Below are 25586 nucleotides of genomic sequence, written 5' to 3'. Positions count from 1 at the left end.
ATCCTCCACTGCACTCCCGGGCCACAGCAGAGAGCTGGCCTGGAAGGGGGGCAACCTGGACAGAATCCGGCGCCCCGACCGGGACTAGAACCTGGTGTGCTGGCGCTGCAAGGCGGAGGATTAGCCTAGTGAGCTGCGGTGCCAGCTAGCATAGCACTCTTAACACTTAACCCGTATTCTTTTTTTTTTTTTGAACCCTCATTCCTAAGCCTCAGCATCCAGGTTCCTTCCTCTGGGGAACTATCCTCAGTCTGTCCAAGCAGTGTAGCATTTCCTCTTACATCAACAACTATTCACTAACTGCTTATTGAGTATATGCTGGGCACTGTTATAAGCTGGAATTGGAGCTGTGGAAAGTTTTCACTCCTCAGAGCATCTGGAGAGGGAGACTAACACTTTATTTAGACAATTATTTAGTTTTAAGTTTGTTGAATGTTGTATAGTGTTGAGAATGTGTAATCCTTTTTGGGAGAGTGGCAAGGACCTATTTTCCTTATGAAAAGACACTGAGGGGCCAGCGCTGTGGTGTGGCAGATGGAGCCACTGACTGCAGTGCAGGCATCCCATATGGGTGCTGGTTCCAGTCCTGGCTACTCCACTTCCGATCCAGCTCTCTGCTATGGCCTGGGAAAGCAGTAAGATGGCCCAAATCCTTGGGACCCCTGCACCCACGTGGGAGACCTGGAAGAAGCTCCTGGCTCCTGGCTTGGGATTGGAGTAGCTCCAGCTGTTGCAGCCATCTGGGGAGTGGACCAGTGGATGGAAGACCTCTCTTTCTCTTGCCTCTGCTTTTCAAATAATAAATAAATAATTTTTTTTAAAGACACAAAAATATGATGGGCCATCCCACTGTAGCTTTCAGAATTCTCCCTTAAGGTACTTAGGCAACTTCATTTGAGTAGCCAAGAAGTTATAGGAGACCATGATCCTCAAAAGGTCCTTTTAACCATTACAGTTATGGTCTGGTCCACAGTCTGTAGACAGACTGATATCCACAATGTAAATCTATGTGTAGCAGGCACTGTACACGTCATCACTTACTTTTAGCAGTACCCAGTTGCTATTATCTCTACTTTACAGATAAGCAACATAAGCAACGTGAAGTTCAAAGTGAAAGGCGCCATCACTCTTCCAAGTTCTCCCTATTTGGAAATAGTTGAGTCAGCGGTTCCAACCCAGGAGTTTCAGGGCTCCAAGTCTTCTGAGCATGTGTCTACTTCTCTTTCTCTTCCCAGCATAGTGAAAGCCTTATGCTAAAGGCAGCATTGTGCTGACTCCTTCCACCTTTGCCAACACACACCAGCATTTCCTCAGGTTAGGAGTTGGAGCCACGTCCAGACCTGGTTTCAGGACTGCATGTAGTACAGTCGCTTCCTGAACCTCATTTTGCACTGGACGCCACACGTTTCCTATACCTGCGTTAGGGGTAAACGCTGACGTTGAGACTACCAGCCACCAGAGTCCCTTCCCCGGTGCCTGAGCGGAAGGGGTCCACTTTCCTGGCGTTCAAGGTCTCTACACTTGGCACCTTCAGGCGGGAAAACGAAGCCCCTCGCGGCACACTGGAAGCCACAGCGCCACCCCCCACCCCCAACCGTGTCCTTCTGCAGTCTTTTCTTCCACTCATCCCCGGGGCGTCCTCTCCCCAGCTCTGCTGGAAGAGCCAGCGACCCGAAACGCCCACGCAAACATCAGCCTCCGCAAAATCCCCGAGCACCCAAGACAAGCGACAAGGCCACCGCTGGCTCCGACCGTGGGAGACCGGGGCGCCATAAACACTGATTTTTATCATAGCTTCTAGAGCAGTAGTTCTCAACTTTGGTTGCATATTAGAATAACTTAAAGAGCTTTTTAAAGATTTTGCTACCTGAACCGAACCCACAAAAATTCAATCACTATTTCTGGGAGTAGAACCAAATGTCAGTATTTCTTAAATTGTGTTGGGTGATTTGATAAACTGGCCAGGTTGAAAACCAGTGCTTAGAGCAGTGTTTTCCCAAGTTATCTTAAGATCAGTCACCTGCGGTGGAGATGGGTGGTGTCTGACTTCAGATGGTACTGCAAACCAATTCAATCAGTTGCCCAAACTTGCTAGCTGGGCCTCCCATAAGGATTCTGCTTTGCTGGTGTGGCTGAGTCCTATAAATTTGTGTTTTTACTAAATACTGAGGAAATGCTGTTTTCGAGCACTGAGTATTAAGATTTAAAATATCATAGTTGCTTGGTCAGCCTGGTGGTCCAGCAGGTTAAGCTGCCACTTGTGACACCAGCATCCCATATCTGAGTGCCAGTCGAAGTCCCTACTGCTCCACTACCAGTCCAGCTCCCTGCTAATACGACTGAGAAAGGTATCTGGGTCCCTGCCACCCACTTGTAAGATTAGAGGGAGTTCCAGGCTCCTAGTTTTGGCCTGGCCAAGACCTGGCCACTGTGGCCATGTAGGGAGTGACCCAGCAGATGGAAGATCTCTCTGTCTCTTTCCCCCTCTCTCTGTAACTCTGCCTTTCAAATAAATAAATCAACCTTTTAAAAAAATCTTAGTTGTGAGTCTGATGGAGAAAAATGGTACCTTGTTTGAAGTTTCCTATGTAGTAGACAATTTTCCCATATATTTGTTATAGAACTGTATTTCCTGCTTTGTAAACTTTGGGTCCTTTGTCTATTTCTCATTTGACATTTTATTATTTATATTGATATATTATCTCTTCCTTTATCACATATTTTAACTATTTGAATGATACTTGTAATATATTCCAGTTCATTTGTGTTTTCATTTGGGCTATATCATTTTTAAGCATATGGAATTTTCATATATGTAAATTCATCAACATTTTCATTGGTGGGTTTTGAGTTTTTTCATTACTTTTAAATAGAAAATTCACCTTGTCCAGAATTTAGTTATTGACATATTGTTGTTTTAAAAATATTTTTGATATTTGCATTACTTGACATTTAACACCATGGACTATCTGGAATATATTTTGATGTAAGATAAGTTTGCCTTCACCAGAAAGAGCCCATGAATACATGAACAATAATATTGACAAAACTTTAAATTTTGGAACTAAGGAGATTTCAGGTATATTTTTCTTTACAATGGGAAATATGAAAATTTTGTTTTAATGACAACTTGAGCTTTATGCTTCTAAAATATGGAGACTAATTTATCTTTTTGAGTTCAGTGTCCTCCAATATATCAAAGTTATTATTTGATAAAGGTAGCTCAGAGGAACAATAGTCCAGGTGGGGAAATATTAAAAGTGGAACCAAGTGCCTGTCTCTTCTTTAATTTGAATACCTACCATGGATTTCTTATGTGTAACACCCCTGTGACAGATGCCTTCTTTTTGAGGGTGAGATGAAGACGCTCCAAGTGTTACACAGCTGACTCCACTGAGTAGGAAGGTCTTTACATGCAGAAACATATGGTACAACGTGGTGAGTAGTAACCACAGTACTCTCATCTGTTAATACCTTTTTACTGCTGTGGAAATAAAGAGCCATGGAAGTCACGTAATAACTTACCCCCAGCTTGCTTTAAAAATCCTGACCACTAAGCATGCAGAGAAGTTTCAGGATGATACATCATACACCCATGGCATGCTATTTTTAAATGTGCAACATAGAAAATTTCACCTCCATGGAATTTTTGTCATTATTTCACTCTGATTATCTGCCCACTTTTAAAGTCTGCATGATTCAGACTTTAATGTGAAAAAGCCACTGAGCTGCATAAAGCCTTTCACATCCCTGATGCATCCCTTCCCATGTTAAAGACACAGGAGTCCTACCAGCCTCAACACAGGGGAAGCAGGTGGCTTTCAGGGGGCACGAGGCATGCAATTTCTGTGATTTCTTGGCTTCAGCTTGATTAGTCTGAGGCAGGATTCTATTTTCATAGTACAAGTTTCTTTCATTTTGCTCTAATATTTATAGACACAATGTGAAGGAGAAATCACTCTGGAAGCAAAAGATACAAACTATATCTCTCCAGTTAGCGTGATTCACTTAGACTTGTGTATTTGAACTCATGAAGATTTGCGTCTGCAAATTTGTAGACACAATAGAGAGAAGAAATAAAGGTCACTTAGTTTCAGATAACAGGGTGGCAGTATTTCATATTTATACATGGATCTTTGTGGCAACAATAGCCCAATATTTACTGTATGCACACCTGTGATTTTGCAGGTGACAACTGTTAAAAGTCAACGTGATAGATGTCATTGGGCAAGTTGTGTGCCAGCACCATTTTTTTTGCAACCTTTTATTTAATTAGTATAAATTTCATGAGTTCATCTTTAGGAATACAGTGATTCTTCCCACCAAACCTGCCCTCCCATCCCCACTCCATCCGCACTTCCTCCTCACTCTTCCATTCTCAGTCCCATTCTCCATTAAGATTCATGTTCAGTTAAATTAAGATTCAACTATTTGCACACACACACACACACACACACACACTAAATATAAAAAACTGTTCGAGAAAGTTTTACAGTTAAATCTCATAGTAAGACTCATTTAGGACAGAGGTCCTGCATGGGGAATAAGTTCACAGTGACTCCTGCTGTTAATTTAACAATTAGCACTACTATGTATGACCTCAGTGATCACCCAAGGCTCTTGCCATGAGTTGCCTGGGCTATGGAATCCTTTTGAGACCACGGTCTTTATCAGAATTTAGGCAGGGCCAAAAGCAAAGTGCAAGTTCTCTCCTCCCTTCAGAGAAATGTACATCTTTCTTTGATGGCCCCTTCTTTCCACTGGGGTCGCATTCATGAATACTATTTATGTAGGATTTTTTTTTCTTGCCATAGTGTCTTGGCTTTCCATGCCTGAAATGCTCTCATGGGCCTTTCAGCCAGACCAGAATGCTTTAAGGGCTGATTCTGAGGTCAGAGGCCAGCACCACTTTTTATAGTTTCCTTATCTTTCAACCATTTCTCTCTCCTTTCCATGATTCTATGGCAATTAGAATATTTATTCAGAAAATGCTTTTGGAGAATCTTATAACACTGTTTCTGAGTATAGAACTAAGACACAGTCTCTGCCTTCCAGAAACTTGGAAAAGAGACCTGCAAGCAGGTAATTATTGTAACCTGTGATAAATTCAGTGGGAAGTAGATAAATAGCATCTGACCCAGACTGGGGCATTGGGAGGTGGTAATGAAGACAAGGTACAGGAGCTGAGTCTTGAAGGATGAACTTGGAATGAGCTAGCCAGGGGAGTGTGCTGAACGCACCAAAGCATGAGAGAATGTATATATTACCTTTATACATCTGCAGGTAGTTCTGCATTTTTGCAGTACTGACTACTGCAAACTGGGGGATGATTAGAGTTTGGAGAGGCCAACGCATAAAGGCTCTATGTCATCTGTGGAACCTGGAATTCCACTTAAAAGCCATTGGGGAGACATTGAAGGGTTTTAAGCAGCAAACTAAAAAAAGAAATCAGATTTGCATAAAAAAGAATCTCTGCAGGTAGTGCAGAGTATTAAGGAGACTTCTGGAAAGAATATAAAGTTTTAGACCTTAGATGTTAAATAAGTCATGCCAGAGAAGCCTGGTAGCCCAGGGAAGGAGACGGCTCCTCATTTCTGGAACTTTATTTTCTAGTTCACTGAAGACAACACCAGAACATGGACATGTATTTTTTGGTTTCAGTTTTTTCAGTTGCACTACATCCCTTTGTGGAAGTGGATGCTTTCCCCAGTGCAAACCTGACTGAACTGAGCAGGGCAGGCGTTGCCACCTGTTGAACCTCTGTTCTTTCCCTGTGATGACCACTGCTCCTGGTGAAGTCGGCCTCTACACTCAGCATGGCACATTCACACACTGAACCCTGACTCAGTCTCTCTTGCTAGGCTGCTCTTTTAGGCAATTTTTATTTCTCAGCAACCTAGAGACATAACACATTGCTCTATGCAGAGTTTTTGTTGTGCTTTGCAAATGAATTTTTTTTGACTGCTGGGTGACCCACTTTCACTGTGGTAGTCACTGAGCGGGTCCATGACCTAGCCAGTTAATGGTCCTTTGGTGGTTTTTCAATCCAGCTGGTGTTCTGACTGCATTCCACAACACCATTGCTGGAGAGCCTGCCTTGAATCCAATCTGTATGAAGCTCATGTAGTGGCATTGTTGAAACTCATCTGAATTCTGGACAATGTATCTGTGATGCTTCCAAAGCTCTCTTGAATATTTTTGAAGATTTAGACAGTTGGGAACTCTAAGAAAAAGAAAATCTGCTATGGTTTGAATGTGGCTTCTCCAAAATACAGATGTTGCTAATGTGTTGGTATTATGGAGTAAGGCCTTTAAGATTTGATTAGGCCATGAGGGTTGCTCCCTCTTGAATGGGATTCAGCACCATTATAAACGACTCTGTGGAGGCTTCTAACCTATCGTGCTCTCTGAAGACATGGCAGAAAGGCTTCACAGATGCTGCTACCTTGATCCTGGACATCCAAGTCTCCAGAATTGTGAGTAATAGATTTTTGTTCTTTATAATTTGCTGTGTCTGTGGTATGTCATTGTGGCAGTATCAAGGACTAATTCAGAAATTGATACCAAAGAAATAGTGTGTTGATGTAGCCCATACATTAAAATATGGAAGCAGTTTTGATGAAGTTCCAGATGAAGCTGGAACAGTTTTGAAGTGATTGATGGGTAAAACCTAGATTTTCCATGGATGGAACAGTAGGCATGCTACCGGGGAGGTCTCAGAAGAAGAGCAGAGCTATCAGGCAAGGCTGCATCTTCTAAGGGATGTCTTCAGTGTTTATAAGCAGAATATTAGTAGAAACATGGACGGTAGAGACTGCTATGATGATGACTCAGACAGAAATGAGTGATAAGGTCTTGGAAAGTGGGGAAAGGACCGTCATTATGATAAAGGGACAAAGAAATTAGGTGAGTTTTGTCTGTATCCTAGAACACTGTGGAAGCAGAATTTAAGAGTTGTGAAAAGTCACTAGGTGGAAGAAGACTAAAAGCAGAAATAAACTGAAAGTGTTGCATAACTTACTTTAATTCATTATATAGTAAAAATGCAAGTAGAGAGAAATGATTTAAAGATAGAATTTTAAATTAAAAGAGAAGCATAATATATTTACAGAATTCTCATCCTGCTAATGTAAAGAATAAAGCATGTTTAGGAGAGAAAAACCTAAAAAGTGGCCCAACTACCAATTGAGGAGGAGCTCAGTAGGGCTCTAAGGAAGCTAGGCGCAATTCATCAGGAGAATGAGTGCATGACACTTTGGGCATTTGGGAGATCTTTGAAGCTTCCCACCACGGTGTCAGAGTACTAGGGCCCCCGGGGTAGAATGGTGTCAGGGGAGGGACCCAGAGGCACCCATGAGACCTCAGGTCTTGCTGGCTAGGACTACCTTGGATCTTTGCTGCCTGCATTTTTGTGAAGCATCCCAGCTGTGGCTCATGTGGGACCAGGTGGAGCTCAGACTCAGCTTCAGAGGGTACAGGTGGCGAGCTTTGGCTGCGTATTCTGCAGGTGTGTAAAGTGTAAGAGCTGTGGAGTTATGGCTCTCTCTCTACCACTAGATGTCAAAGGATTCTCAGACAGCTGATTCTAGGCTGAGCTATCACAGAGAGCCTCCAGTAGGGCAATGCTTAGTGGAGACATGGAGACAAGGCCATCTTCAGACTCCAGAACTGTGGAGTTACTAACATGTAGGGCCAGGTTGGGAAAGCCATGAGTATGGGATTTTAGTGTATAAAAGTTTAAGCATGGGGTGTGTCCAGGAAAGTCGTAGGAGTGGAGCTTCTCAAAGCTTTGGGGGCCCATCTATTGCTTTAGTGTGTCCAGAAGGCAGGACATGGAGTCAACAAAGATTATTCTCCTCCTTTTATTCTGTTGGGTTTTGACTTAGTTTGGACCTGTTGTGACTTACTTATTTCCTATTGCTTCCTTTTGGGAGAACGGAAATGTGTATCTTATGCCTGTCCTACCATTATATTTTTTTCAATACATGTTTGATTTCATAGCTCACAAATGGTGAGAAATTTGCATCACGGTGAATCAGACATTGATTCTCACTTGTGTCTGATTTAGGCCAGACTTTGAGCTGATAAAGTGGATAATGCAATGAGTTAACACTTCTGGAGACTGTTGGAAGGTGATGCAGGTGTTCTGCTTATGAGAAAAATATACATTTTGTGGGGACGGTCTGAATGTAGTGGTTGGTGTCTTCGCTCTCAAATGCATGTGTTAACAATGTAATAGTGTGTGTGGTGGGGAACCTGGAAGAAATGATTAGGCTGTGAGGTTTCTCCCTGGTGAACTGGAATAGGTGCATTTGTAAAGGCACTTGATGGAGGGAGTTTGTCTTTGTTCTTCTACCTTCTTTTTGAGAGGACACAGCAAGAAAGCGCTCACCATATGCTGGTAACATGATCTTGTACTTTGTCACCTCCAGAACGCTGAGAATAAATTTCCATTCTTTATAAATTACTCAGGCTGTGGTATTCTATTACAGCAGCACAAATGGACTGAGCCCCCTTGCCACGATTTTAATGATTGCTTCTGAAGTGTTAAACTTCTTTTATGTCCTTGTAGTACCAAAATTGTTTGCATAGCACTTCAACATTTAGGGTAAGAGACAGTTGTTGGGACATATTTTTTTTCTTAATCCAAGCTTATATTTTATTATTGCAGGGGCCAGTTGCACTGGTCACTACTACATACAATGGAACGACTGCTCTCCTAACTTTTCATTGATTAATATAGGCTAGGGTGTAATTAAGGCAACCCACCATTTTGGAGAGAGACTTTAAGCACATAATTGGTGAGAACAGGTGTGTACCAATGGTTCCTGTACTATATAGTAAATGGTGTTAATAATAAAAAAATAGAAATATTATTGTATTCAAAGTATTGTGAGGCAGAATTTCCTAGTATGCATAGTTAGAATGTGTCATTAAAAAGAGGAAGCCTCAAGAAGGCAGCATGGAAAAAGCTAAGGCAAAGCAGGTAAACTTGCCAATGTGTTACCTTCTCTGTCACAGGGCTGGGCAGCCCTTTTTTTCTGCAAGGGCCATTGAATATTTAGGACATCATTCAGGGGCCATACAAAATTATTAACTTAAAAATCAGCCTGCTGTGGATTCATTGAATTTCAACCCTGCCTGCGGTTGTGTTGGCAGGGCCAGACCAAATGATTTCACCGGCCTCATGTGGTCCCAGGCTGGATATTCCCTACCCCAGTCAAGAGGAACAAGTGTCCTGGCACATGGATTTAATTTGACCAAAACTCGTGACAACAATATTTCTGTTGAGGTGGCTGCATCTGTAGTATATTCTAATGCATTAACAGTCAACTTCATTTTCCATGAAATGATTGGAAAGAAAAAATAGCTTAACTTTTGAATTATTCATAGAGAACATTATTATAGGTAGATATAAAAGTCTAAAAACAGCTGTTGATATTTTGCATGTTTAACAAATTTTCACTCATGTGCTTGGATAAAAGATATGTAATTCAACAATGAGAAAAGAGAAAAAAACTTATTTTAACACATGAACCTGTAAAACACACAATAATAACATTACCAAGAAATGTGTAAAATCATCATGAGGGAGAGATATGACACATTACAGAGTTACATGAAAGGATGCTAGAGATGAAGAGATACCTACCATTCATGAATGGGAAGAAAAATGTCACAAAACTGGCATTTTCTTTACAAGTTAAATTAATGCAGCTATCAAAATCTAAATGGGATTACATTTGTGTCTGTGGGAGCAATTGCTATATATCTGAAAAGGAAGGGTCATGAGGATGGATTTGCTCTGCTCGTCTTCCAAATGTTTGATTAAGAATGGGAAGAAAGATCACAGTACAGAACACATGCCTATGAAAATACTCTGGTGTCCTTCAGAAGTTAGATACGCTAGAAGAACTCTTACAAATTAATAGGAGAAAGGATGAGTTTTAGAATAAATGGACTCAGAAATATTGGATTCAATTTAATTGGAGTCTCATCTTACGTCATAAATTGAAATAAAATCCATTCCATAAATAAGCCATTCTATCTAGACTAAAATATAGATTTTCCATATATTATAAAGATAATTTGACTATATTAAACTTAAAAACAAAAAATCAAACTTCACATTTTTGTACCATATTGCCAACACTGTAAAAGGTAATGTCAAAAATAATTTTACAATCACAGGGTGGTTGGCAGAATATTGTTGCTCCAAAATATGTCCATATCCTAACCCCCAGAACTTGTGAATATTTTACCTTCCCTGGCAAATGAGGAGGTAGCAGTGTGCTACCTAGTTGATCTTTGAAAAGGGAGATTATCTTGAGTCTGCTGAACAAATTTAGTGTAAATTCCGTGGTCCTTCAATGTAGAGGAAGCGGTAGAAGTGGTGTGAGGAGAACTGAACTGCTGTTGCTTAGCTTTGCAGATGGAGGGAGATGGCCAGAAACCAGGGAAAGTGAGTGGCTTCTAGAAGTCAGAAAGGAGGCTGGCTCTTCCCTAGAGTTTCTGCAAAAGAAAGCAACCTTGACTTTAGTCCAGTGAGATCCATTTTGGACTTCTGACACGCAGATCTTCAAAATAATGAAGGTTTGTTTTCAGCCGCCAAGTTTGTTACACATTATCATAGCTGCAATAGAAAACTGATGCATCGGGAGGTGGTTTTCCAAAATTAAAAGAGTATTGTTCATAAAGACACACCAGTTCATTTTAAAGTGTAGTCGATTTGTCAGACAAATATAAATTGGCAAAATTGACCCAAGAATAAGAAAACATAACCATAAAAATTAGATGCTAAATTGGAAAGGTAACTAAAAGTTTATATGCAAGGAAGATACTGGCCTCAAAACATCTTTCTTCAGAGTTACAAAAAAATAATTCTCATGTTCTATAAACTGTTAGGTCATAAATAGCAGTACAGCACTTCCTCCTACATTTTGCAAATGTGTCCTCACCGTGAATTCCTAGCGATACAGAGAAAATACCAAACTGAAGCACAGATGAAATTTACTTATGAGTAAATACAAAATTGTGAAGGAATTATACATGAATTCAATCCAATATTACTTTAGTTCAATACTGTACAATTCCCTATATTCTAGGAGTAAGTCTGACTTAGAACATATTAATATAAATTGTATTAGTTTAGTATACAAATATAATTGATCTAATTAAGAAGTAACATGAAAAAAGCTGTCAATAGTCAACATTTTTGTTTTAACCCAGCAGTAACAGATCTTACTATTTCAGAAAGGAAATGATTTCTCATTCTCATTGCTACATAAATTTTAGAGTCACCTAAATTATGTTCTTTAAATTTGCGGGAAATTTTGATTGGGATTGTGTTGGGAAAGCATTCATACAAACATACATGTGCGCATATACCTGGAGAAAATTATTTTAACGACACTAAGATATATTGTATATCTGTTTGTTTACCTAGAACCTTTAAATTCCTCTTGTTATGCTCATTAATTGAAGAAGTCTTTTGTTAAAATTCCCTGTAAGTATTCTTTGTTGGCAATATAAGGAAATTCAGTTTCATTTTAGAAATTAATCCTGTGTCTCCTAACCTAATGAAATTTATTCACTTGTTCTGGTAGTTCTATTTTATGATTCTCTAAGGTGTCTTATATAATATTAAACACATCTGAAATATAAATAACTATTTCATTCTAAGCTTTGTAACTTTTATTATTTTTCTTGCTTCATTGCAATAGCAAAAATTGCCAGTACAATTCTTAGTAGAAGCAGTGAGAGCAGACATGCTTATGTTATTCTTGTTCATAGGATAAAATGTTTTCAAGAGGGTCAGTACTATGGTGCAGCAGGTTAATGCCCTGGCCTGAAGCGCATCTAGATCCCTGATGCTCCACTTCCGATCCAGCTCTCTGCTATGGCCTGGGAAAGCAGTAGAAGATGGCCCAAGTCCTTGGGCCCCTGCACCTGTGTGGGAGACCGAGAAGAAGCTCCTGGCTCCTGGCTTCGGATTGGCGCAGCTCCAGCTGTTACGGCCATCTGGGGAGTGAACCAGTGGTTGGAAGATCTCTCTCTCTCTCTGTCTCTACCTCTCTCTGTAACTCTGTCTTTCAAATAAATAAAATGAATCTTTAAAAAAATGTTCACAAGGATCTTGACTGTAAGTTCTTTGTGCATGTCTTGTATCCAATTGTGAAGGTACCCTTTTGTTCCTAGCTTCTCAGTTTTTATTTGAAATTGGTGATTCATCACAGATTTTTTCAGTGTTTTATATCCATCTCTCAAAATGGTCTGTTCTTTATTCTGTTAGGATAAACTACATTGACTTTTTCTTAAAAGATAAAACCACACTTGTATTCCTAGCATAATCCTCCTTGATTCAATATATTTTCCTTTTTCATGTATTTTTGGTTTGATTTGCTAGCATTTCACTAGGGGTTTTGAATCTTTATTCACAAGGAATATTGATCTATTAAATTTTAATTTTTATAATGTATATACCAGGCTTTGGTATCAAGATTATGCTGATAGATTTTAAATAAGTTTGTTATTTCTTTTTAGAATAGTGATAGAATTCACCAAGGAAATCATCTGAAATTTTCTGGTTGAAGATTTTAAGATTTAAAAAAATTTTAAAATATTATTTCTTTTGTATTTTGTCCATTTTTGATGTTATATTTCTTAGAAAATTTGTGTATCTCATTTATATAATTTTGGAAATAGAAGTTATCAGCAATGTTGTATTGTTTTCCTGTTAATATTTGCAGAATCCTTCATTTCTAATCCTAATTTTTTTTCTCTTCCTCCTTCACTAAAAATGATTATTTTTCTTGGTGCTTACCAATTTTGTTGACATTTTCAACAAACCAGGTTTTATGTTTTTTTACTATCCTTTGCTTTCTATTTCCTTAGTTTCTGATTTTAATTTTATTATTTCGTGGTTTCTACTTATTTTTTTATGTTGATGTCTTGCCAGACAAGGTTCTTGTTGTCTGAACTGATAGGAAACCAAAGGTGGGCAACCCTGCTAATGTCCTTACAGAACAGCGTGTGGCAGCAAAAAGGAGGGTAGACAAGGGCCCAGAGCAGAAGTGAAGGGACAAATGGAAGATATGCAGCAATGATGCTTTGCCAATGCTAGGGTTAGAATTCAGGGTTTTACTTTCCTCAAGCATATTACCAAATGCTCTTGTAATCTATTCTTTGTGACATTGTCTCCTTTTCTTTGCCTTGGGATGTATCCTGATTTCTCCTACAATATTGCTTTTTGAGTTTTTTTCTTTCCAAAGAACCCCTAACAACAGAGGGGAATAAAACCTGGCTTTTAAAAACTGTCTTTTCAGATCAGTTTCCAGTAATTGGGTAAAAATAAAGTTGTGGAACTTTTTTCTGAATGTATTAAATATTAAGAACCATAAGGGATCATGCTGTGGCATAGTAGGTAAAGCTGCTACCTGCAATGTTGGCATCCCCTGTGGGCACCGGTTCGAGTCCCAGCTGCTGATCCAGCTCCCTGCTAATGTGCCTAGGAAAACATTGCAGGATGGTCCAAATGCTTGGGCCCCTGCACCCATGTGAGAGACCTGGAGGAAGCTCCTGGCTTCAGCCTGGCCCAGCCCTGGCCATGTGGCCATTTGGGGAATGAACCAGGAAATGGAAGATATTCATTCTCTTTCTCTCTCTCTCTCTCTCTCCTTCTCTCTCTCTCTCCCTCTCTCTCCCTCGTTCTCCCTCTCTCTCCCTCTCTCTCCCTCCCCTTCCCTCTCTCCCTCCTTCTCTCTCTCTGTATTTCTTTTTTTTTTAACTTTTATTTAATGAATATAAATTTCCAAAGTACGATTTATGGATTACAATGGCTTCCCCCACATACCGTCCCTCCCACCCACTACCCTCCCCTTTCCCACTCCCTCTCCCCTTCCATTCACATCAAGATTCATTTTCGATTATCTTAATATACAGAAGATCAGCTTAGTATACATTAAGTAAGGATTTCAACAGTTTGCTCTCACACAGAAACATAAAGTGAAAAATAATAGATGATTTTTTTAAATGATGATGAAATCAGATCAGACCTATTGTCATGTTTAATCCCAGTGAGAGTCAAGTTGGAAGTTGATAATTTCTTTTTTTTTTTTTTTTTTACAGAGGATCAGTTTAGTATACATTAAGTAAAGATTTCAACAGTTTGCACCCCCATAAAAACACAAAGTGAAATATATTGAGTACTCGTTATAGCATTAAATCTCAATACACAGCACATTAAGGACAGAGATCCTACATGAGGAGTAAGTGCACAGTGACTCCTGTTGTTGACTTTACCAATTGACACTCCTGTCTATGGCATCAGTAGTCTCCCTATGCTCCGGTCATGAGTTTCCAAGGCTATGGAAGCCCTCTGAGTTCTCCGATTCTTATCTTGTTTAGACAAGCTCATAGTCAAAGTGGAGGTTCTCTCCTCCCTTCAGAGAAAGGTACCTCCTTCTTTGAAGACCTGTTCTTTCCACTGGGATCTCACTCACAGAGATCTTTTGCCAGAGTGTCTTGGCTTTCCATGCCTGAAATACTCTCATGGGCTTTTCAGCCAGATCTGAATGCCTTTAGGGCTGATTCTGAGGCCAGAGTGCTATTTAGGACATCTGCCATTCTATGAGTCTGCTGAGTATCTCACTTCCCATGTTGGATCACTCTCCCCTTTATTTATTCCATCGGTTAGTGTTAGCAGGTACTAGACTTGTTTATGTGCTCCCTTTGACTCTTAGTCCTTTCATTATGATCAATTGTGAACTGAAATTGATCACTTGGACTAGTGAGATGGCATTGGTACATGCCACCTTGATGGGATTGAATTGGAATCCCCTGGTATGTTTTTAACTCTACCATTTGGGGCAAGTCAGCTTGAGCATGTCCCAAATTATACATCTCTCTCTGTATTTCTTTCAAATAAATAAAAATCTGTTTTTTTTTTAAAAAAAACCATAAATACTAGATTTTCATGTGAGTATCCACTATCATTTCTTCTGCTCTTCAGAAGAATTCTGTTCAGTGATCGATTTCTTGTGGTGGTATCTCTTGTTAAATAAGTACTATCTTTCTTTTTTAGAGACTTCCAGTTCACATTGAGATAGGAGAAACACTAAGAAATGTTGCAATTAAAAGTGTGCTTATTGGTTTTGTAATAGCCAACTGTTTCTCAAATCTATTTGTGTAATACTTTTCTGCTGAACACTTATTTACATTCATAGAGATGTAAATGTGGTTGATAACAGTTGCTCTAACCTGAAGAAGCAAGAGTAACAAATCACTTCAGGCATATAAAAGTCTTTCAAATGAGCAATAGCTGTGTTTCTTGGGGGCCTGGTGCTGCTGCCCAATTCTCCTGTGAGCCTCTTCCCTGTTCCCACCATTCTTTGCATGTGCCGCCTTCATAAGTTCCCTGGTGTCTACTGGTACTTGACACACAGAAGGTGTTCTGTGCTGAATTTGAAACATATGAATTTCATTAGTTTTTATTCGTCTCCCACAGCATTTTTTAATTTTTATTTGAGAGAGAGAGAAGGAGGGAGGGAGAGAGAAAGAGAATCTTGCATCTGCTGGTTCACTTCACAAATGCTTACAACAGCCAGGGCTGGGTCAGGTCAAAGCTGGGAAGCTGGGATTCAGCCTGGATCTCCCACAGGGGTGGCAGGTCCCCAAGTACTTGAGCCATTGTCTGCTGCCTCCCAGGGTGTGCATGAGTAGAAAGCTGGGATTGAGGAGCCAGGACTCAAACTCAGCCAATCTGGTATTGGGATGCAGGCCTCCCAGGTAGCATCGTAAATGCTATCCTGAACACCCACTCCACCAGTATCTTTTATAAAAAGGACCATTTTTTTGCGTACTAAATACAAAGTTTTCTAATTGATATCAGAATCTGAGAAGAAAGTAGTTGATGAAAAGAATAGCTATGATAGCTTTGTAGTTTAATATATGAATTTCTGGGAGAAATTAGAAAATAATCTGTTTTTATTGATCAAATACAAGCAAAGACGCTGCAAAACCTGGAGATCATTTGTATCGTGACCTGTAAGAGTAAAGACATAGATCAAATATGGTCAGTACTCCAGGTCATCAGTGACATCTAGTGTGTGTAGGGGATAGTATGTCAGTTGGACAGCTAGTCCAACTCTGAAAAGACAGAACTTCTTAAAGTTCTTTTCCTAAAATTGTAAAGCAAGAGTAGTGATCCCTTTGCTTATATTTAAGAGCTTGCAACTATCTACCATAAATCATTAGAATATATCAGTGCACATAAAGAAATAATGTCGGTGAAATATTTAAAAGCATTTTGTTAATTAACTGAACTTCTTGTTAAAATATTATCAGTTGCCCTTATGTAGAAGGTATCAAATTCAAGTATTCACTAATTGGGAGAGAAAGAGACAGAGATTTTAGTTTAGACAAAGCGGCTAACTCTGGCAGTCATTGGTTATAAGTAGTTTTCTAACTCAGGTTTATAATAAGAAGGTTTTGGACCCTGAAACACTCAGAGCTGACTCTGACACAAGACCAAGACCTTTCTTCTTCTTCCTTTTTTTTTTTTTTTTTTTTGATCCGTTTATTTTTTTGAAAGGCAGAGTAGGTGCAGGGGTCATCCTCTGCTGCTTTCCCAGGCCATCAGCAGAGAGCTGGATCAGAAGTGGAGCAGTCAGGATGCAAAGCGGTGCCCATAGATTAACCCACTATACCATAACACCAGCACCAGGCCTTTCTTGTTCGGCTCAGAGATGATAAAGTTTTACAGGAGGAACCTGGCTTCATCTCATTAATTGAAGATGGGGGATTTGCTTGTAAATTAAATTTTTTAATTCAGGTACAGGACCTATTTTGATTGCTAGTGATGCTTAATTTTTACTTTAAATATATTTTAAATCTCATGTTCACCCTGCACTGTGTTGACTTTTACTTATTTTGTGAATATTTTGGTACTGATACCAGGACTTGTCTTCTAGGAGTTGTGACCCTTTAGGGTCTCAGAGAATTTTGAAGAGACAGAAAATATTTAAATGTAGGCAGAAAATGTTCCACCCTATGAATAACTCAAGAATGCGGATCTCAAAATGATTTATTTTAAACCATGGTATTGAAATATCTTTTTTAGTTTCACTAAGAATCATCTTAGCAAAATAGGAACAAAGTACAGGTTAAATTTCCTGGTTTGAAATGCTTGGGACCAGAAGTGTTTGAATTTCTTAATTTTTTTGAATATGTTCCTATATGTAGTGAGATATCTTGGGATGAGACCTAAATATAAACATAAAATTCATTTTTGTTTCATATACACCCTACACATACATGTAGGCTGAAGGAAATTTCAGACAGCATTCCTAGTGTACCTGAGTTTTGATGGTGACACATCACATGAAGACAGATGTGGAATTTTCCTCTTGTGATGTCATGTCATTGCTCACAAAGTCGCAGATTTTGGAGCATTTCAGATTTGGATTAGGGATGTGCAAAGACTTTGTTCAGTTCTGACAGATTCTGTGACAGAGTACGTATTTGGCTGCCACAAAGTCATGTTGTGGTGTAGGCTTCAAAGTGAGTTTTTGGGAAAGAATGAGGATCAGTTTGGAATCGGTCATCTTATTACTTATAGTAATATCACATAGGTCATGGCCAGATTCTTTAGCTTCTCAAGCCATACTCAAATTTTCAGCAAGTGACTGCTGAGTATCTAGAACGTGCCAGGAGCCATTCTAGGCTTGGACTAAGATTCAGCCCTTGAGAAGCCTGTTTACTATCTGGGCAGACTGCAAACAAACACTATACAAAACTGGATAATAGGGAGTATATGCTGTGGGTGTGCTATTTTACATGGAATGACTAGAGAGGATCTTGAAGAAGAGATGACATTTGAGTGAGTCAGGGAAGGTATTTAAGAGAATAATGTCCCAAGCAGTGGAACATCAAGTCCAAATGCAAGAGTGTACCTGGCATGCTTCGGGAACAGTATGTGGCTAATGCCTGATGCCCTTGAGTGGAGATAACAAGAGAGAGTGGAAGAAAATGAGTTCAGAAAGGGAGCAGGGAGTCACAGGTAAATGATGTATTCATAGGATGCTGAGCTGTGAGGTGGCGTGATCTTAACTGTTTCATAAAAGGACCACTGTGGCTGCTGTCCTAGATTTAAGATTTGTTTATTTGAGAGGCAGATTTAAAGACAGAGGGAGAGACAGAGTGAGGTCATCCATCCACTAGTTTACTCCCCAAATGGCCGCAATGGCCAAAACTGGGCCAATTTGAAGCCAGGAGCCATGATCTTCTTCGGGGTGTCTCATGTAGGTTCAGGGGACTAAGCACTTGAGCCATCTTCTACTGCTGTCCCGGGCCATAAATAGAGAGCTGGATCAGAAGAAGAGCACCTGGGACATGAACTGGCACCCATATGGAATGCCAATGCTGCAGGTGGAGGCTTAACCTACTAAGCAGAGTGCCAGCACCTCTATCAGTGTATTTTTTAAAACTGACTAACAAGTCCTTATTTATAGCCAGAATCAAGGCCAGATTGACAAATGGGAGTGGTCAGGACAAAGGAGAGGGAGAAGTGTGGTCAGTGAGGAAACAATCAGACAGGAGAGCTGTGTTGCAGATTTTAACTGACGGAAATGTCTGAAGAGGGAGGAGGTGTCTAGTCTAATACTGCCGAGTGGAAGGAATGACGGTGTATGTCCGTCTATGTGGAGGGCACTGTTCACCCAGAGCAGATGCGATGGAGAGGTGAGGATGAAAGACTGATTGAGGAGCTACAAGAGAGGAGAGAAGTAGAGAGAGCAAGATCACCTCTATCCAAAGCCCTTGTGCTATTTGGGAGCAGAGGAATGGGTAGGAAGTGGAACAGGATGTGTAGTTGAAAGAGGAGGAATTTTTATCTCTTTTTATAGGAGTTCTTAAAGTATATTTGCATCATCATGAGACTTATCCAGTAATTAGGAAGGGATTGATCAGGCAAGAGAAAAGAATTTTCCAACAGATTGTCTTTAATGGCGGCCAAGGTACTTGATGCCAGTGCAGAAGTGAGGTGGGTAGCTGTGGACTGGAGCCTAAGCAGGGCTTTCCCAGGTAATGGGAGAGAAGGCAGTGTGAGGTGCAGCCTCCGGAAGGTGACAAGTGATGGTGGAAGTGTTTCTCAGATGAACTTTGCCTTTCTTTTGGGTTGGGTAGAATAGGCAGCCAGGGAAGGGTTTGTGTTAGACTTCTGAGGGAAGGAAATACCTGGAGTCTAGGAGGAAGGGGAAGTGAATGAACCAGGACCCCACAATATTAGTGGCCTTGAATTTAATGTGTGCTGGTTGGTTAACACTCTTCTGTAACGTTCTCTTTCGACCATCAGCAGTGTGGGTACTGGTTCAGTATATGTGAAATGAGTCATCAAGAGAATTTATTTTTACTGGGGTTCAGGTCTAGCAAATGAATACAACAAACAAGACAGGAGTGAGATTTCTGGGTGAATAGAAGGAAGCACTAATAGTGATGAACCATGTAATCTCACATTGATGAGAGAACACTTAGGACAGGAAGCAGATGAGAGCAGGTGTTCAGTAAGTATAATTCTGGTCTAAATGGGGTTGAAGAATAACTGGAGTCTGGAGACCAGTATGTTGGAAAGATAAAAGCTGATGGCCAGGAAGGAGATTGCTTGAAAGTGGTGAGTTTATTGAGAAGGTACAGAGTTTTGGTCATCTATATGTGTATGACCATGGGTGAGAGGGATTGGAATGGTGAAGGAGTCAGGGGGAACCGAACAGAGAGACCAGGTGATTGGATGGCTTCCTATGAAGATACCAAAACCACCAGGATCCATGGTGAAGAGAAGATTGAAGAGAATGACCAATCCTGTTCAGACCTTTGAGGTAAAGGAAGATGGCCCTAGCGTCTGTAGTTTGACTGCCACAAAGTAGTATAGCAGGTGGGTTCAGCTTCAGAATGGAGTATTTAAGGAAGAGGGGAGTCAGTTGTTTGGAAGTAATAATGAGGACATGAAGAGCCCTTCCGGGTACAACAGACAATGTCTGTGGAAGAAACAACTACCGTTTGAGAGCACTACAGACTGTTGACAGTGAGAGTGAAAGCAATATTTGTAAACTCATTGGCAGCCGTAGTCTGTAATGGCAGTAAGAGAATGGGCTCTGGAGCTTAATCATTTACATTCTAGTCACAGCTCCTTTACTTATGAAGTTTGTGACATTAATGCCTTCGTACCTTGTCTTCATCTATAAAACTGGGGAGAATCACAGGATTTGTCTCTGAGGGTTCCTGTGCAGAGTAAATGAGTTAATAACCTGTTCAAACACCTAGGAAACACCTGGCACCTGCAATCAACAAGTGTTCGTCATGATGGTGATGACTAACATTTGATTTGCCTTTGAGGACTGAAAAAGATTATTGATATTATTGTTATTACTCGTTTGAAATTTGCCTCTGGGGAGAGAAAAGCAGATGCCTGGCAGAGAATGAGTAAAATCGCTTCCTGCCCTGCTGTATTTACTCCAATTTTGTTTGAACATTTGGTCTCCATATGATATGTATTGTGCTTCTGTAGCATCAGGCCTCTGTAATGTTAATTAATAACTCTTAACATGCTATTTGCTAATATAATAAATTTCTAAAATCTTCTCAGAAAAGAAATCTCAAAAAAGGGGACCATCTGTTGAATGCATGAGCCCTCAACAAATGTAATTTGAATTTTACCCATAGGATAAAATAAGTGTCCATTGAATACACATTGATTAAAAATAAATAATTGGATAAATTTATTTCTGCCTTATTTTTTGGTGACTCTGCATTTTTGGTAAATATGTTTCTCTTAGGCATCTTAGTTCTGGTCCCCTTCCCTTTCCAGTTTGAGAGTCTGAATCTTAGCCTTTTTATGAATTTTTATGTATTGAAATTTCTGTTCTCCTGGAACTTAATTTTACCATCCTATTTAAGGAATTTAATTTTCCTTAATTCCTTTGTTTTTCTTGCTTTTCTCATCCTCTTATAAAATTAGATTTTTCTGATGCTTTGAGCACTATGCTTTCAAATTTTCCCCATGTGGTAGTTATTCCTAAATTACACTCAAACTTGTGCTGAGTTTTTGTTATTAATATATAAAGCCTACTGATATCTGTTTATCTCCCGAATAAGAAAATAATCTGAGGGGCTGGCATTGTGGTATAGTGAGTAAACATGCAGCCTGTGATGCTGGCATCCCATATGGGCACTGGTTCATGTGCTGGCTGCTCTGCTTCTGATCCAGCTCCCTGCTAATGGCCTGGAAAAAGCACAGGAGGATTGCTCAAGTGCTTGGGCCCCTGCTACCCACATAGGATATCTGGAAGAAGCTCCTGGCTTCTGGCTTCAGACTGGCCCAGCCCCAGCCATTTTCAGTGGATGGAAGTGAGCTAGTGGATGGAAGACCTCTCTCTGTATCTTTACCATTTTTCTTTGTAACTCTGACTTTCAAATAAATCTTTTTTTAAACTTTTATTTAATAAATATAAATTTCCAAAATACAGCTTTTGGATTACAGTGGCTTTTTCCCCCTATAACATCCCTCCCACCCGCAACCATCCCGTCTCCCGCTCCCTCTCCCATCCCATTCACATTAAGATTCATTTTTCAATTATCTTTATATACAGAAGATCAATTTAGTACATACTAAGTAAAGATTTCAACAGTTTGCACCCGCACAGAAACACAAAGTGTAAAGTACTGTTTGAGTAATAGTTATACCATTAATTCACATAATACAACACATTAAGGACAGAGATCCTACATGGGGAGTAAGTGCACAGTGACTCCTGTTGTTGATTTAACAATTGACACTCTTGTTTATGGTGTCAGTAATCACCCTAGGCTCTTGTCATGAGTTGCCAAGGCTATGGAAGCCTTTTTAGTTCGCCAACTCTGATCTTATTTAGACAAGATCATATTCAAAGTGGAAGTTCTCTCCTCCCTTCAGAGAAAGGTACCTCCTTCTTTGATGGCCTGTTCTTTCCGCTGAGATCTCACTCACAGAGATCTTTCATTTAGGTCATTTTTTTTCTTCTATGAGTTCCAATAGTCTCTTAGTAGAGTTCTTTGGATCCCCTAAATAAAAAATCATATCATCTGCAAAGAGGGATAGTTTGACTTCTTCCTTCCCAATTTGTATCCCTTTAATTTCTTTTTCCTGCCTAATGGTTCTGGCTAAAACTTCCAGAACTATATTCAATAGCAGTGGTTTGAGTGGGCATCCCTGTCTGGTACCAGATCTTAGTGGATATGCTTCCAATTTTTCCCCATTCAATAGGATGCTGGCCATGGATTTTTCATAAATTGCTTTGATTGTATTGAGGAATGTTCCTTCTATACCCAATTTGCTCAAAGTTTTCATCATGAAATGGTGTTGTATTTTATCAAATGCTTTCTCTGCATCTATTGAGATAATTATATGGTTTCTCTTCTGCAGTCTGTTAATGTGGTGTATCACATTGATTGTTTTGCGCACATTAAACCATCCCTGCATACCAGGGATAATTCCCACTTGGTCTGGGTGGATAATCTTTCTGATGTGTTGTTGCATTCCATTGGCCAGAATTTTATTGAAGATTTTTGTGTCTATGTTCATCAGGGATATTGTTCTGTAATTCTCTTTCTATTCTGCATCTTTTTTCAGACTTAGGGATTAAGGTGATGCTGGCTTCATAGAATTTGGGAGGATTCCCTCTTTTTTGATTGTTCTGAATAGTTTGAGAAGAAATGCAGTTAGTTCTTCTTTAAATGTCTGGTAGAATTCAGCAGTGAATCCATCTGGTCCTGGGCTTTTCTTTGTTGGGAGGGCCTTTATAACTGATTCAATTTGTGTCTCAGTTATGGGTCTATTTAGGTTTTCTATGTCTTCATGGTTCAATTTAGGTGGGTTGCATGTGTCCAGGAATTTATCTATTTCTGATAGATTTCCCTGTTTGCTGGCATACAAGTCTTTGTAGTAATTTCTGATGACTCCGTTTATTTCTGTTGTCTGTTGTTCATTCCCCTTTTCATCTCTGATTTTATTGATTAGGGTCTTTTCTTTTTTTAGTTAATTGGGCCAATGGTGTGTCAGTTTTGTTTACTTTTCAAAAAACCAGCTCTTTGGCTGATCTTTTGCAATTTTTTTTGATTCAATCCTGTTGATTTCTTCTCTAATTTTAATTATTTATCTCCTCCTACTAGTTTTGGGTCTGGTTTGCCGCAGTTTTTCTAGATCCTTGAGATGCACTGAAAGCTCATTTATTTGGTGCCTTTCCAATTGCTTGATGTAGTCACCTATTGCTATAAACTTTCCTGTTAACACTGCTTTTGCTGTATCCCATAAGTTTTGATATGTTGTATTGTTATCTTCATTTACTTCTAAAAAGTTTTTGGTTTCTATTTTGATTTCTTCCATGACCCAGTGTTCATTCAGTAGCATGTTGTTCAGTCTCCATATGTTTGCATATGCTCTAGGGATTCCTGAGTTGCTAATTTCCAGCTTCATTCCACCGTGGTCTGAGAAGCTGCATAGTATGATTCCAATTCTTTTGAATTTCCTGAGACTTGCTTCATGGCCTAGTATATGATCAATCCTAGAGTAGGTTCCATGTACTGCTGGGAGAAAAGTAAATTCTTTAAGTGTAGGATGAAAAGTTCTATAGCTATCTGTTAGATCCATTTGGGTTATAATGTCGATTAAATCTGCTGTTCCCTGTTGATCTTCTGTCTGGTTGATCTGTCTATTTCTGAGAGTGGAGTATTGAAGTCCCCCAATACTATTTTTTTTTTGACAGGCAGAGTGGAGAGTGAGAGAGAGAGACAGAGAGAAAGGTCTTCCTTTGCCGTTGGTTCACTCTCCAATGGCCACCACGGCCAGTGCACTGCGGCTGGTGCACCACGCTGATCCAAAGCCAGGAGCCAGGTACTTATCCTGGTCTCCCATGGGGTGCAGGGCCCAAGCACCTGGGCCATCCTCCGCTGCACTCCCTGGCCATAGCAGAGAGCTGGCCTGGAAGGGGGCAACCGGGACAGAATCTGGCACCCCAACCCGGACTAGAACCCAGTGTGCTGCTGCCATTAGGTGGAGGATTAGCCTATTGAGCTGCGGCACCGGCCAACCCCCAATACTATTGTATTGGAGTCTAAGTCTCCCTTTAAGTCCCTTAGCATATCTTTTAAATAACCTGGTGCCCTGTAATTAGGTGCATATACATTTATTATAGTTATATCTTCCTGTTGAATTGATCCCTTAATCATTATATAGTGCCCCTCTTTGTCTCTCTTAACAGTTTTTGTGGTAAAGTTTATTTTGTCTGATATTAATAGGGCTATGCCAGCTCTTTTTTGGTTTCTGTTGGCATAGAATATCTTTTTCCAACCTTTCACTTTCAGTCTGATGCATCTTTATTGGAAAGATGTGTTTCTTGTAAGCAGCAAATAGATTGGTTTTGGTTTTTAACCCATTCAGCCATTCTGTGTCTTTTAACTGGAGAGTTGAGACCATTAACACTCAATGTGACTATTGGTAAGTACTAACTTTGCCCTGCCATTTTCCCAAAGATATTTCTAATATATGCTTTGAACTTCCTGTGATCTTTTGCTGTGAGGTTTCCTTCCTTTACCTTCTTTCATACTGATGGTCGTGTTTCTGTGTTTCTGTGTGTAACACATCTTTAAGCATCTTTTGCAGGGCTGGACGAGCGGCGACACATTCTTTCAATTTCTGTTTGCTATGAAATGTCTTTATTTCACCTTCATTCACAAATGAGAGCTTTGCAGGATATAATATTCTGGGCTGGCAGTTTTTTTCTCTTAGTATCTGGGCTAAATCTTGCCTTTCCCTCCTAGCTTGTAGGGTTTTTGATGAGAAGTCAGCTACGAGTCTAATTGGAGATCCTCTGAGAGTAATCTGACGTTTCTCTCTTGCACATTTTAGAATGTTTTCTTTGTTTCACTGTGGTGAGTTTGATTACAATGTGTTGTGGTGAGGTCATGTTTATTGGGGGTTCTATGAGCTTCCTGTACTAGGATGTCTCTGTCCTTCTCCAAACCTGGGAAGTTTTCTGCTAGTATCTCACTAAAAAGGCCTTCTAATCCTTTCTCCCTTTCCATGCCTTCAGGAACTCCTAGAACCCAAATGTTGGATTTTTTAATAGTATCCTGTAGATTCCCAACAATATGTTTTAGATTTCTAATTTCCTCTTCTTTTTTGACAGTATACTTTCCTGTGCTCTGTATTCTAAGTCTGATATTCTTTTTTCTATCTCACTGATTATGTTTTTAAGGCTCTCTAATGTATTTGTCATTTGATCTATTGAATTCTTCATTTCATTTTGATTTCTCTTCAATATCACAGTTTCTTGTTCTACTAAATTTCTCATTTCATTTGGATTCCTCCTTAAGATTTCATTTTCATGAGAGAGATTTTCTGTCTTGTCCAGTATGGATTTCTATAATTCATGAATTTGTTTTTGATAACTTCCAAATGTTCTTAGCATAAATTTTTTGAAATATGTATCTTGCATTTCTTCTAACTCATCTTCTTCATAATCTTGTATTGGAGTGTCATGTTCATTTCGGGGTTACAT

At 39.7% G+C, this 25586-nt stretch overlaps 1 long non-coding RNA gene across 4 annotated transcripts in view; it reads left to right on the top strand.

Moving 5' to 3' along the window:
- Positions 1-5443: 5443 nt before the first annotated feature.
- Positions 5444-25586, top strand: part of LOC103348759 (uncharacterized) — a 152006-nt gene continuing 131863 nt past the window's right edge. The window contains exons 1-2 of one of the 4 annotated variants that reach the window (XR_016231548.1): positions 5444-6476; positions 11794-12134. This is a non-coding gene — a long non-coding RNA (uncharacterized LOC103348759). Of the gene's footprint in view, positions 6477-11793; positions 12135-25586 lie in introns of those variants that run through there. The other 3 variants (XR_016231549.1, XR_016231546.1, XR_016231547.1) reach the window with 3 other exon arrangements.

Source organism: Oryctolagus cuniculus, chromosome 3, assembly GCF_051225735.1.
Source record: "Oryctolagus cuniculus isolate XC-2025 breed Fujian yellow rabbit chromosome 3, ASM5122573v1, whole genome shotgun sequence".
Lineage (NCBI taxonomy): Eukaryota > Metazoa > Chordata > Mammalia > Lagomorpha > Leporidae > Oryctolagus > Oryctolagus cuniculus.
Note: the sequence above shows the minus strand (reverse complement) of the source record. Positions and strands in the feature narration are given on the sequence as shown.